This window comes from Perognathus longimembris, chromosome 5 (assembly GCF_023159225.1).
Source record: "Perognathus longimembris pacificus isolate PPM17 chromosome 5, ASM2315922v1, whole genome shotgun sequence".
NCBI classification, from domain to species: Eukaryota; Metazoa; Chordata; class Mammalia; order Rodentia; family Heteromyidae; genus Perognathus; species Perognathus longimembris.
In genome coordinates, this window is record NC_063165.1 from 61,453,524 (window position 1) to 61,466,531 (window position 13,008).

General features: G+C 39.5%; 1 protein-coding gene across 3 annotated transcripts in view; it reads right to left on the minus strand.

Annotated features, from left to right (window-relative positions):
* The window catches only part of Map3k13 (mitogen-activated protein kinase kinase kinase 13), a 156,192-nt gene that overhangs the window by 120,349 nt on the left and 22,835 nt on the right, over nucleotides 1–13,008 (minus strand). Inside the window, exon 1 of one of the 3 annotated variants that reach the window (XM_048347012.1) lies at nucleotides 5,866–7,361. The exons of the other annotated variants lie outside the window; for them this stretch is intronic. The gene's annotated coding sequence lies outside the window, so the exon portion shown is untranslated. Of the gene's footprint in view, nucleotides 1–5,865; nucleotides 7,362–13,008 lie in introns of those variants that run through there. 3 annotated transcript variants of the gene reach the window in all.

The following is a 13,008-nucleotide window of genomic DNA, read 5'->3' on the forward strand; positions in this document are numbered from 1 at the left end:
ACTCCCAGGTCTGGCTTTGTTGGTTGATTGAGATAAAAATCTCTTGGATTTGTCTGTGAGGGTTAGCTTCAAATCTCCATTCTTAGATTTAAGCTGATATCCATGCCTGACTCTGTCCCCTCCTACTTTGTGACAACTCATACTCATAAACTTTCTATTCATGGAGAGCAACAGCAGGTAGAGGAAACTAAATAGGTCAGTGAGAAATGAGTCACATATCAGGTATGCCACAGAAACCAAGAATGAATAAAGACTGCCAATCTACAGACCTTCAGGCAATTAGGAACTAAGAAAATTACAGGAAGTGAACAGAGAGAAGCAAACAGTCTGGGGATAGAAAGTCTTGGCACAGTAGGCCGTACCAAATATATGCAACAAGCAGCAGGAAAAGTGCAAAGTGCTTTGCACCTTTTATCAGTCAGCTTTTATTCCTCTTATTCTGATGAACATCAGTCTAGTGAGACAAATGAGTAAAAAAAAACCTACAATTAATAATAGCTGCAATAGTTGGCTGGCTGTCAATGAATATGAGATGGAGAGTAATCACAGTCCTTTGGGTAAAAGAATTTCCTTTTTCTTCTTTAAAAGTGTATATATTTATTGTTATTATAAAGGTGATATACAGAGGAATTAAAGTTAAGGAGTTTTCTTTACTTGTTAGAAGGAAATAAATCCAATTACATTAGTTTGTACCAAAAAGAGAAACTGATCATGAACAACATAGTTTTCAAAAGTAGTATGTTTTCACTGAAGGCAGTGGCTCAAACCTATAATCCTGGCTACTCATGAGGCTGAGATCTGAGGATGGAGGTTCAAAGCCAGCCCATTCAAAAGGCATGAGACTCCAATTAACTCCCCCAAAATGGCAAAGGAGAGCGGTGGCTCAAGTCCTGAATAGAAAAAGCCAAGTAAGAACACAAAGTCCTAAGTTCAAGCTCCAGTATTGGCATGCATATGCACATGCACACACACACACACACAGGGTATGTTTTGAGAACAGAACTATATATACTATTCAGTCCTGAACTTCAATATGCCAGGAGGGAAGAAAAGGATTCTATGGCCAGAGAGTTGGGGAAATGTATATGATCCTTCTATAAGAAATATTAACACACTAAAGGGCCTGGGAAGTCTTAAAACGTATAAGCTCATTTATTTTACTTATTCTTTTTTTTTTTTTTTTTTTTTTTTGCCAGTCCTGGGCCTTGGACTCAGGGCCTAAGCACTGTCCCTGGCTTCTTCCCGCTCAGGGCTAGCACTCTGCCACTTGAGCCACAGCGCCACTTCTGGCCGTTTTCTGTATATGTGGTGCTGGGGAATCGAACCTAGGGCCTCGGGTATCCGAGGCAGGCACTCTTGCCACTAGGCTATATCCCCAGCCCCTATTTTACTTATTCTTAAGTAAACCTTTATTATGAAATCTCTGCATAACTAAATTTAGAAAGGCATTTTTTTCTTTCCCTCGCTTTCTGGTTCTGAGTTTTTTTGTCTCCTATTTATTTTTATATATGGAGTGAGAGGAGTGAAGGTTCTTGTTTCTCAATTGTAGGAAAATGTATTTGTTTCATCACATATTATTCTTTTCTCAGTGAATTGGTTTCTCACCTTCATCAAATTTTTTTTTCAAATTTTTATTATCAAACTGATGTACAGAGAGATTACAGTTTCATACGTTAGGCATTGGATACATTTCTTGTACTGTTTGTTACCTTGTCCCTCATACTCCCTCCCTCCTTCATCAAAATTTAATTGACTTTATATGTTTAGGTTTATTTCTTGCTACACAATTTTGTGTCACTGATCTGTCTATCCTCAAGACAATACCACATTGATTATTATAACTTTAAATAGTTCAGTCTTGAAATCCTGTATTATAAGTCTCACTCCCATTCTTGTTCCTTTCCAAGATATTTTTCTAATTTATATGCTAAGCGTTCAAGATCATTTTTGGTAACCTGTATCCTGTACATTTCCACATAAAATTTAAAATCAAGTTCTTCAACAATTCCTGGTAGAATTTTGATGGGGCCCACACCAGATGTATAGATTGAATTAGAAGGGGCATCCTAACCATTTTTTGTTTTGCAACTTACGATGATGGTGAATATGGGTGTGTACACATATATGCATAAAGTACATAGACATATAGAGAGATTGCATAAGGTATTTTATATGTATTTTGCACTTTTTAGGCTTCATAATTTTTTTCTCAATAATTTTCTTTCACCACAATGGAGATTTTGTGCTTTTTTTCACACATATTTCTTTTCTTTCTTTCTTTCTCTTTCTTTCTTTTCTTTCTTTCTCTTTCTTTCCCCTCCCTCCCTCCTTTCTTCCTTCTTTTCTCTTTCTCTCTTCTTTCTTTCTTTCTTTCTTTCTTTTCTTTCTTTCTTTCTTTCTTTCTTTCTTTCTTTCTTTCTTTCTTTCTTTCTTTCTTTCTTTCTTTCTTTCTTTCTTTCTTTCTTTCTTTCCTTCCTTCCTTCTTTCTTTCTTTTTGCCAGTCCTGCGGCTTAGACTGAGGGCCTGACCACTGTCCCTGGCTTTTTTTTTTTTTTTGCTCAAGGCTAGCACTCTGCCACTTGAGCCACAGCACCACTTCTGGCCGTTTTCTGTATATGTGGTGCTGGGGAATTTAACCCAAGGCTTCATGTATAGGAGGCAAGCACTCTTGCCACTAGGCCAAATCCCCAGCCCCACAGACATATTTCTATGTACTTGATTAAATTTTTGATTTTTTTTTGTGTCTTGCCAGTCCTGGAGCTTGAATTGAAGGCCTTACACACACTCAACTTATTTTCTTGATTGGTACTCTACCACTTGAACCATGCCTCCAGCCCTGCTTTTTGCTGGTTATTTTCAAGACGGAGTCTCATATACTTTTCTGCCTGAGGTGGCTTTAAGCCATGATCCTTTGGACCTTAGTCTCCGAAGTAGCTAGGATTACAGGCATGATCTCAGAGCCTGGGTGCTGTAGCCGAGCTCTTTTGCTCAAGGCTAGCACTTCACCACTTTGAGCCACAGCTCCACTTCTAGTATTTTTGTGGTTATCTCACAAGCTTTCCTATCTGGGCTCGCTTTGAACAGTGATCTTCAGATCCCCAGCCTCCTGAGTAGCTACGATTACAGACGTGAGCCACCAGCCCCTGGCTGTATTTTGGTATTTTTGATGGTGACATTTTAATATATTTTCTAATTATTTTAGCTGTTCTAATTATTTCTATATTTTATACTGAAAATAACCTGTGCTTTTGCTAAATTCAAGTAGCTCAAGTAGTTTTGTTTTGTTTTTTGGCTGGTCCTCGGGCTTGAACTCTGGTCTGAGCCCTGTCCCTGAGCTCTTCAGCTCAAAGCTAGTGCACTATTGTTTAGGCCAAAGCTAATAATTCTACATTGGAGAATTTAATCATAAAGGTATACATATGCATATGTGAAATGATACAGGTACATATATATGAATGCCAGCATTGTTTACAATAGAAAGACCCTTTAAACAACCAAATACCCCCAGCTATATGACTGTTTATATAAATTATGGCCCATAAATACAATCGATTAGTTTTTGTCTACTAGTAATTTATATCATGTATTTGTAGCAGCTATTCAAATAAAATGGACAGACAGGAAAAGATACTCAAAATATACGAGTGAAAAAATAAAGACCAGTACATAAAATGGTGTGTAAAAAGGAGAGAACTTATATTTTGATGTTTCCATGCATATACAATAAGAAATTCTGGAGAGAAAGTTGGAAAAGCCATAGCAGTAATCTGGTGAGGCTGGTTGGGAACAGAATGGGACATGCTTCGGAAGTAAGACAGTACATTTTGTCTGGAAATCATGTGAATATGTATATTATTTACTCAAAAAAGTGCTAATCTTATAAATAAGTTTAATGACCATTGATCTAGTCATAAGACTACTTGCCAAGTGTCCACTATATGTCAAGTAGGCATATTATGGACAATATAGTACTGAACATTTCAGAAGGTATGTGCCCTATGAGAATTTACAGTCTAGAAGGCCAAATACATACATTCATATATGCACACATAAATATTATATATACATACTTTTTATATCTATAAAATTAAATAATGCCAGGTAGCTTTTCTTTCTTTTCTTTTTTAAGGAGGTCAGGGTATGGGAAAAAGTGATGTGGTAAAAGAAAACTGGTAAGGATAGTCTCAAAAGGCTTCCCCAGAGAGGTGGTATTCTAATAAATATCTCAATGATTGGAGAGGAAGGAGGCACACTTTCACGTAGCGAAGGCCCTAAGGAAAGAAAAGCTTGATGTGCTGCCTTCTGGGTGGTTGAAAGATTGGCATACTTTTAATCCAGTAAGAACAGCACTGCTTCCCTGGTAACCATGTCACCTGTCACTCAGGCTTATTTCCCAAGGCCCCTTAACCCTCCCTAGTCTCCCTAGTCTTGCCTCATGAATCAACAACTAAATAAATATTCTTGTCCAGAAGAGGCTATTGATCTGAGGAAGGTAATCAGCTTGGAAAGCTAGAGTCACCAAGACTCAGCAGCCTAAACGGTGAGTCAAGGTTTTTACTTCAGTCTGCTAGAACAAGGTGTCCTGCCCATTCCAGCAAACAGCAGCTGGGGGGCAATACCACTGTCTGGGCCCCTCCACAGGACGGAAGTAAAAACCAGACTGGAGAAATTGTCAGAATGTCCCCAAGGTCTTAGAGGAAGGCAGGGAAAGAAAAACATGCTACAGGAACAACCTCTCCTCACCACTCTCCAGAGATCTCAAAGCTTTATGGCTAGCAGCCAGCCTTTAGAACTTTTATATATTAAGGACATTAAAATATATTTCCATATTCAAAGTCATAAAACTGACATGTACTGGTTTTTAAATACACTGTAGAAAGAGAGAAAAAGGAAATATGAAAATTTGCAACCTTAACATTCTTATAGCTACATTCAATAGGTTTGTGTAACACTGTTTAGTTCCTGGAACCTTAATCCCAACTTAAAACAAGAACAGCTAAAATGTCCTAACTCTACTATCATATATGAAAGGTTTTTTATTTTTTTAATATCATAGTGCTGGGAATTCTGCATGGCAAATTAGTACAGATGTCGAAATGTAAATTTAAAAAAAAAACAGGTTTCAAAGTTGCATGAAATTTCTCTGGCTGCTTGTCACTTCCACCCATTTGAAAAAGTTTTTCCTCTTTGAAAATGTATTTTGTGGCTCTTTTAATTAAATATTTTATTGTTATTATAAAGGTGATGTACAGCAGAGTTACTGTCTCATAAATCAGGTAATAAGTACATTTCTTTTTAGACAATATCACCCCTTACTTTGCTCTCTCCCAGTTTTTCCCTTTATTCTGTGGCTCTTAAATCTAGGATCCCAACGTTTTGTTAACATTTTAGAGTCTACTTTATTCCCACTCATTTAATTTCTTTGAACAGAAAAACCTCCAGTATAATCACTTCAGGGTAATTTATTTGCTACCATGAATTTATTACAAAACTTCACCTCAAAGACAAGTAACTGTAAAGAGAAAGGGAGAAAAAAATCTAAGCATTATTTGGAAATACTGAATTTCTGAGCATCAAATAGAAATTCATTCACTTTCCTTTACAGTTATAAAAATCCTTCATTCAACATGAGACATTAAAAATCATTTTATGTAAGCAGGATCTGTTTTAGCGGAATATCTGATAAAATTTATTATGGCTTTTCATTTTTAAAAATACTACTACTGTGAACTGTTGAAACTTTCTCTATGTAAGTCTAATACACCAATTTAGAGCCAAGTAGGAACCTGATATAATCTCAGGCAATTCTTATAATTCTTTTGATATTACAATGTTATAATAGTTTAAAAACAAAAAGCTACTTACAGCAAGCTGAAGTCTGGTCAGAATGCATGAAACTGCCAGCAGCCAACTATTTCCTCACAGACTAAACTTTGTCCCCTTCCGGGCTGTTTCTGTATCAGTTGGCAAAAAACGCATATCCAGGAGCCTTGGGAGCTACCACCCAACAGCCAGGTGGGAGGGTTTGTTCACTTAACTCTACAACTACTTATCAGCAACTTCTCAAAGGTCAAGTAAAGCATTTAAAGAGACAAACGTGAGGACGACTACAAAGGAAGAGCCTGGAAAGTCTCATAATCTCTTCTGGCTGGGCTTTGCTTTGACAGGGTATTTCTTTTCCATATGTTATAGGGTGGGGGAAGAACAGTCCTCTGAACTTCAAATATCTTTTTTCCCCTTTAACAGAAGTTTCCTGTCCTGCTTAGAATCTACACAAGTGCCAACATGGCAGCAAGTGGCCAGAAAGTTGCTTCTCTGCAGCAGGGTAGTCCTTCATCTCCATTCCCCATCTCTTTTATTAGGGAGAAGAATAATCCCGACTACTTGGTAAACAGCCCTTTCTGACATGCAGATTATCTGCTGGATCTAAAGCAAACACTTGGGCCCCAAATTCTATTCTTGGCAAGCTGCTTCATGGGCCCACCACCTTCTCTAAACACTTTCCCTTTGGGCTTCTGTATTTATGCACCTGGTACCATGAATCCTTGAATTAGAAACCCTCTACTATGCATTTATTGCCCTAACATTTTTATAAATATTATTTTATTCTCTCTGAGGCATATATTTGGGAATGGTCTTCAAGTTTTCTTTTTCTGAGTCTCTAAACACAATCTGACTTGACTGACCCCTTTATTTATATCTTGGGGCTTTTCTCTGATAACACTGAAAGGCAAAATAATGTTCATGTCCTAATCATCAGACTTGCAAATATGTTATCTTCTACAGTAGAAGTGACTGAGCTTATGAAGCTGAGATGGGAGACTATCCAGATGGGTGCAATGTAATCACATCTATCCTTTAAAAGAGGTGAGTCTTTCCCAGATGAGGCCCCAGAGCTGAGGCCTGCACTTTGAAGATGAAAGAAAGAAGTCATAATCTGAGAAGTGCATGTGTGCCTCTAGAAAAGGCAGAGAACCTATTTTTTCTCTGAGCTTCTCAAAAGGAACATAGCCCTGAGGATGCCTTGGATTTAGCACAGGGATCATGATGGACTTGACCTAACATGTGCTGCTTTAAGCCACAAAGTTTGTTATTTATCATGATGATGATGATATGTGTACAAAGGAGTTACAATTCCGTAAGTCAGGTTATGAGTACAATGCTTCTTCATCAATGTTACCCTTTCTTTTGTTCTCCCCCATTTTCCCCTCTCACCCCAATGCTCATTACATAGTTCAATTTTGTTATTTTTTAATGGTAGCAATTGAAAAATAACAGGGGTGCTTTCAAAATGTCCCTTTTACAATGTGATATCCAGGACTGAACAGCATACCTCCAGATGAAGTCTTAAAAAAAAAAAAAGTTGCAGGACTAACAAATTCTTCAGAATGCATTTTGTGTATATGTTTGAGAAAGGGAGTGTGTGTGTGTGTGTGTGTGTGTGCATGCACACGCATATGTGTGTATTATACTTAATGTAATCTCTAGGAAAGCAATTGCTAGAGTTCAGAGGTAGAGAATCGACATACAGCTTTTTCAATTGTTACCATAGCAGGTATTACCTATTTCAAAATAGAGCAAATGTAAATATGGTGCTTTGGATTAGGTCATGAAATAGGAAATGTAATACAGCAGTTGAAAAACTTGTGAAAATCAAATGAAGTCTAGAATACAGTTAATAGTCAAACAAGCTACAGCTATGGTAGATGTTTTCACAAGAAGCAATTGGGTGAAAGGTACAAAGGAACTTTCCTTACTGTCTTTGTAATTTAAATGAATGTAATCTAAAATTAATCCAGACACATAAAGTCTATTAAGGCAATAAACAGATATTTGAATGTTATTAAGGCCAATCTTAGGGAAAAAAGCTTGGGGAAAGGAGACATAGAACCAAAGAGGCCAGAAGTCTGAGACTGGACATCATTTAGCATAAGGAGATGATGACTTATGTTAAGAGAAAGGTTGTAAGACACATTTCTAATGAAATGAGTCAGAGTATTTGCAATGTCAGAGAGATCAGAATAGTGATATTAGTGACTATTAGTGACAAAAGATGAAAATTAGAGGGTAATGTGAGATGAGATCCATTTACTTCATTAATTTAATAAATGTTTGCCAGCTAGGTACCAGTGACTCATGCCTGCAATCCTAGCTACTCAGGAGGCTAAGGACTGAGAATCGAAGTTGAAGCCAACCTGTAAGACAAAATGGGAGACTCTTATTTCCAGTTAACCAGCACAAAGCTGAATGTAGAGCTGTGGTTTAAGTGAGAAAGCACGAGTCTTGAGCAGAAAACGCCAAGTAAGTGCTTGGAGCCCTGAGGTTAAGTCCTAGTACTAGCATCAACAAACAACAACAAAAAGCCAAGCACTATGGAAGGCATTAGAGATACAAGTTAGCTTATGAATGCCAAATATAGAGTGACTCCCAAACACTGAATTGTCCAGACAAAGAGAATTTGAGTTCAGGTGGGAAAAATCATACAGAGGAAGATGAGGACAACATTGACTCATGGGGTGGAACAAGGGATCAGAGTGATAGCAAGGAAGACAGGGAAGAAGTGAGCAAAGGGCTTATAGTGATTTTCTGGAAATGAAGAGGAGGGAAAATACCCAAGTGGCCCATCAAATGCATTGTCTGAGAAACAGGATCCACAAAAGTCCACAAGGCATGACAGGTACTAATAGCTCAATAGATTTGGCTACTGAATCCTACTAAGATAACCATTTTTTTTCAACTTGTATGTCTTTAATACTGTTATCAGCCAGGGATTAATGCTGCAAGTCAAACAGCTGTGATATTTTGAGAGGCTAAATCAGCTGACTTAACACTGTATAACACTGACTTAACACTGACAACACACCTATTGGTGTGGTAATTTTACTTTTTAGTTTAGGTAATATTCAATTTCTTATTATCCTGTTATCTAAGACATACACAATGGTTATTTGGCAAGGACAGGCTTCCTTAAAGGCCGTTTAGTTCAGGATCACATATTAGAGCAGATTTGAGAGCACCCACTGCCTATAGTAGGGGCGTCTGCTTGGGAATGCACTTGGCCTCATCAAGGTTTGTTCAAACTTGAATTCAGTGGTAGGGTGTGGCAGAGTGGCAGCTGCGCTGCAGGTCACCAGCTCTCCTGGGCCTGGCCAGTTTGGGAGTGGGGCACTGGACTCATCAGGCCACCTCCAATGCAACACGACACAACTGCGCCATTCCCACCACAGTGCCTTGATTCATCAGCCAGGAGTGCAGTGATGGTGACCCTGATCCTCCCAGCAGGGCCCAAGCCTACGGTTCTGCCAAGCTCTGCTCAACAGCCAAATACAGGGGAGCAAAAGCTTCATCCACCTCCATCCAGTACTGGCATGAACTCAAGGCCTGATGATCTTGCTTGACTTTTTTGCTCAAAGTTGGCACTCTACCACTTGAGCTTCTTGTTGATTAATTGGAGATAAAAGTCTCATGGAGGAGCTGGGAATGTGGCTTAGTGGTAGAGTGCTTGCCTAGTATGCATGAAGCCCTGGATTGGATTCCTCAGAACCACATAAACAGAAAAAGCCAGAAGTGAAGCTGTGGCTCAAGTGGTAAAGTGCTAGCCTTGAGCAAAAAGAAGCCAGGGACAGTGTTTGGGCCTTGAATTCCAAGCCCCAGGACTGGCAAAAAAGTCTCATGGATTTGTCCGCTTGGGTTGGTTTTGAACTACGATCCTCTTCTGTCACCTTGCTTGAGTAGCGAGAATTACAGGTGTGAGCCACTGGTACCTGGCTTGTAACCATTTATTATTTATCCACTTTGTTACACACATTAGAGGAAGTCAGTCCTTAATTAATGGCATTTGATAGACAAACACATACTTGGTTCTAACCAATGTGTATACATGTATGTGGTATGTCCACATTTGCATGCTTGTATCCGTGTACTGTCACATACGGGAAGTATTAGTACAAAAAGTGGCAACTGTGCTTCAAATCCCCATTTATTTAAAAACTGAATCCATGATTTCTGTATAGTATATGGTACACAAATAAAAAAGGCAATGTAGTTTCATCTGTAATTCTCTGCTAAGTGTATTAAATGACTACTTTAGCATCACATCTTCATAAATTAGACAAAGCATGAGCTTAAAAGCTTGCATATTTTCCAACTCATTTAAACACCCCCAGTCTAAAACCTTTGATAGCACTTTATGACTTTTTATAAATCTGTGTGAAAAAGCCATTGTAGTAACAGTGCAAGTACTATATAGTTTCTTGAAAATATCATAGGAAAACTATACCAAGATAGTGGTGTTTCTAAAATTAATTGTCTAGGGGCTGGGAATATGGCCTAGTGGTAAAGTGCTCACCTTGTATACATGCAGCCCTGGGTTCGATTCCTCAGCACTGCATGCACAGAAAAAGCCAAAAGTGGCGCTGTGGCTCATGTGATAGAAACAACAAAAAAACAAAACCAAAATAATTGTCTAGTCTGAATGACAATGTGTAACAATTTAAGTACTTTGGATGTCAGTAGAACAGAAACAGTACCACTATGTAACCTAGAATTAACCAGGCACAGATTCTAAGAAAGTTTTATCTTCTGTGCCACTGCACTCTACTATGCAATGAAAGTGTCCAGATGTGGAACTCAGCTCTCTGGTCAAGCAGAAGCTCCCAAGTTAAGGACATGTGATATTTCTCTTTCCTATTTTCTATCTCTTCCTATTTTTGTGGTAGCATGAAAAAGGCTAGGGAATGTTGACAAAGAAGTTCTTGCATCCAGTAATCCCTGCTACTTGAGAGGCAGAGATGATAAGGATTGCATTCAGATAGCATGGGAAACCTCATCTCAACAATCTAGGTGAGGTACTTCACATCTTTAGTTTCAGCTACTCCAGCAACGTAGGTAAGATTATAGCAAGAGATCCTACCTGAAAAATAACTAAAGCACATAGGGCTGAGGGAGAGTGACTTAAGTGGTAGATAACTGCTTAGCAGGTACAAGCCCAGAATTGTCCTCTCCCCAAAAGTTCTTATGTATGTGTAGCAGATATAGACAGGATGTATACATCCATATACACATGGATATGTACATGTACATGTATATCCATGTATTTCTGTATATCTCTATCAATACATATAGATGTACATGTATTTCCATCTATATATGTATGTATACATACACACACAGAAATAAAGGTATACATACAAAGGAGCAATGATTGTTGTTGGGGTCAGCTGTGCCTCCCCTCCCCTTCCTGCCTTTAACAGGAAGAGAAGTCCCTGTTCCTGGGGCGAGCACGCGTGCAATGGCGGAGGAGTACCCCAGGGGCCCATCCTTGGGGGGCTGGGCCTCTGCCCACGAGGGAGGTCCCCTGACATCACTTGATGGACACCCCTTGTGGCCAATCCGTTCTCCCTTTCCTGTGCCTGCCTTTGGGGTATATATATCTTGGTGGCTCCTCATCTGAATAAATGAGAACTGTCCCAGAGACGTCTCCAAGCTCTCACGCACTCGTGTCTTCCTTGGGCTGGCGAGTATGGAGGTCTCGCACCCACATGCGACCCGAGGCTAAACTGGGGACCCCACTCCTGCGTTGATACCCTACCAGCCTGGGGGGATGTGAGAGAGTGAGTATGGATCCTCCACAGAGGAGATAGATAAGCCCAGGACCTCTCCCCACGTGTTGGGGAGGGATAGAGCTAAGCCTGGCAATTTAAAGACCAACAGATTGTAATTACTAAATCCAGGGACATCCTAGGTGTCCATTATCTGATGATAAATTCTAGACTACTTGTGCAGTGCAGTTTTACACAGGAACAAAACCAGCAGCTGCATCCATTGACATAGATTAATCTAAGGCTATAATGTTGAGTAAAATAAGCATTTCCTGGAAATGAGTTACCTGATTCCACTCTCAGTTCAAAAACAACAGAAAGCACTGGGATTTGAAGAGGTAACTTAAAAGCGGCTCTTGCTGGGTCTGTAAATTACCTAACAGCTGAGCATTCAGACTTCTGCCTTGCATCTGTACGCTTTGATCTGACTCATTCCTTGCTGCTATCACTTTGGGCTCCAGGAAGAACAGCAATCACCAGTAAGCATCTTGAGACAAAGGCAAACGGCCTATCATCAGGAAAGGCCATCTTATGATGAAGAGAACAGCTAAAAGCTACAACCCATAAGGCCTCCAGAGTGAGCTAATGGTCAACCAGGCTGCACCTGGGACTGTTTTAACTGTGCATACCTTTCTCATCGCTTGACTCCAATTCCTCCTATGGAACCTGAGACCAACATGTCCCCAAAGATGTACTCAAGTGCTATCTTCCCATGGCTGCCGGGTAATAAGTCTTTCTCTGTCCTTCACTATGTCTCTTTATTTGGCATATGGGGTGAATGGCTAGACCTAACAAGGGATTTCTGGACTGGACTTTGGGCCTGGGGTCTAACCAGATTTCAGAATCTTTCAGACTCATACACCGCCCCCCCCCCAAAAAAAAAAAAGATTTGAAAGCTTCCAAATTTAAGTTTAATATACTTTAAACTTTGAGAGGTGCCAGATGTATACATTCTAACATTAAATGAAAAAGTGGATTTAAAGACTTATTTCATTGTATAACTAGACCACACAAAAGACATTCCCAAATGACAGTCAGCACCTTAATCATTGTGTATTTAGTGCTTTGTATACACAAGTATATTGTGTATTTGTTTACTCAAATGCCTGTATGTTGATGTCCTTGAAGGGCATGTTTATAAAGCTTTAAGAGCAAGAACTGGGTATAGTTCAACTATCAAGAAAAACATTTTAGGGGCTGGGGATATGGCCTAGTGGCAAGAGTGCCTGCCTCGGATACACGAGGCCCTAGGTTCGATTCCCCAGCACCACATATACAGAAAACGGCCAGAAGCGGCGCTGTGGCTCAAGTGGCAGAGTGCTAGCCTTGAGTGGGAAGAAGCCAGGGACAGTGCTCAGGCCCTGAGTCCAAGGCCCAGGACTGCCCAAAAAAAGAAATCAAACAGAAA